This window comes from Aedes albopictus, chromosome 3 (genome assembly GCF_035046485.1).
Source record: "Aedes albopictus strain Foshan chromosome 3, AalbF5, whole genome shotgun sequence".
Lineage (NCBI taxonomy): Eukaryota > Metazoa > Arthropoda > Insecta > Diptera > Culicidae > Aedes > Aedes albopictus.
Window position 1 is genome coordinate 322,524,173 of NC_085138.1, and position 1,794 is coordinate 322,525,966.

Sequence of the window (1,794 nt, forward strand, 5' to 3'; positions counted from 1 at the left end):
TGAACAGTGCGAGTCGTAGATGAACAATGGATGGTTAATGGTGTCACAAGCTGAATAAGATAGAAGCTGAATATCAAGTTTAATAGTAGCTTGTTGAGTGTTTAACGTATCTCTTGTTCAGGATATTTATTCAACTATTTAACTGTATTTCTATTCCGCCGGAGATTCACGATTATCAAAATCGAGAAGCACTCAAATGTAAACAAAACAATAATGTTTTGACAGCTGAACCATGCGTTCGTACCCAGCACATACATTGCTTGTTCAACCTCAGCACAACCTTTGTTCAAAGCCGTTCAACCTTTAATCAGACATGGTGGTATATAACTCATTCTCTTCTAAATCACTAAGCCAGTACCATTCCCGGTGGAGCAGATGCTGAGGTAATGACAATGAATCAATGCACCGAAGTTCGATTCTTAACAATAATAGTTATTTAACCGCAGAAAAAACGACGGTAAAATTAACCGTATTTGACGTAAAATAAAAAGGAATTTAACATTGTTTTGGCCGCAATGAGAATGTATGATTATGTTTACAAACCTGTATTGTTGTTCTTCAATCGGAAATCTTATTGAAATAACAAGAGTTTCAGGCTTTTGACGTGGATTGTCAAGTTTGACATCTACAATATTATGGTAATTTCAAACATATTTTTATTTTACTTTCAATAATATTTTCATTGGAAAACAAAATGCTTGTTTTTTCACTCGCGAAATGTGAGTTCTTCTTGCGGAAGGGAAGTAAAGTGTGGGTCCCGAGATGAACTAGCCTTAAGGCTAAAAATCTCGTTAATACAGAAAAAAAAAATCAAAAATGCCTTACCTTCCCGGGTAGAGGTAAAATACTGACGATCAAAACATGATATTGGTTTGATTGACATAAGAGATAAAAGATCTGAAAATAATATCTGAAAAATGTTCCTGGAACATCTGAACAATATCAAAATTTGATATTTCAAGATCATACGAATAGCTCTCTGCTATTGGCTAGATCTTACAAAATCTAAATATGATTTGTTGATGATGTTCCAGGAGTAAATTTTTGATTTTATTTTTAGATCTTTTATCTCTTATGTCAATCAAGCCCATATCACATTTTGATCTCCATATCAAAATATGCTATTATTGAGCTCTTTTTCTCTACTGGGGTTGTATGCCCACTAATTGAAAGTATTTTCAATTATGCTTTTAATTTTTAATAACGTTGCTAATGATAATTTAGGCTAGAACTCTGTGGGACAAATCTTCATTTTTCATTGTTTAGTGCTGCATAAGTGATGATTGATTGCTGAATTAAAGATGATTAAGCGACTCCAAAGCTTCCCCTGATCCTTATCTGTTCTATAAATAGAACCATAAATATTATTCCCAGTCTGGATATAAGCGCTTCTACAATCTTAATTCAGCCGCCCGGAGAGCTGAAATCAACTCCTAGCTGAATAAATTCACTAAAATTGAATGTCTAAGAGCTGAACAAACGATTACAGTTCTTTTGCACAGCTTTTGTTCAAATGAAGGCTTATTTACACAAGTTAGAGAAACGCTTAATCAACATCAAATTGTTACCTGGGTTGAGTGCTCTCCACTGATACACACCAGGCTTCATTAGCGTAGAGCAGCAGAGATTTGAGAGCTGAAAATGTGTACGTTGTAACATTTTTTTCTCTTGAAGAGCTGAAACATCTCCCGCTACAATTGGTGTACCAATATCACCCCCCGTTACGGTGCAAGGATTTCTCTTCTCGGCGATACGATGGTGCGGTGGCAAAACTTCAGAACACGTCGACTCTTG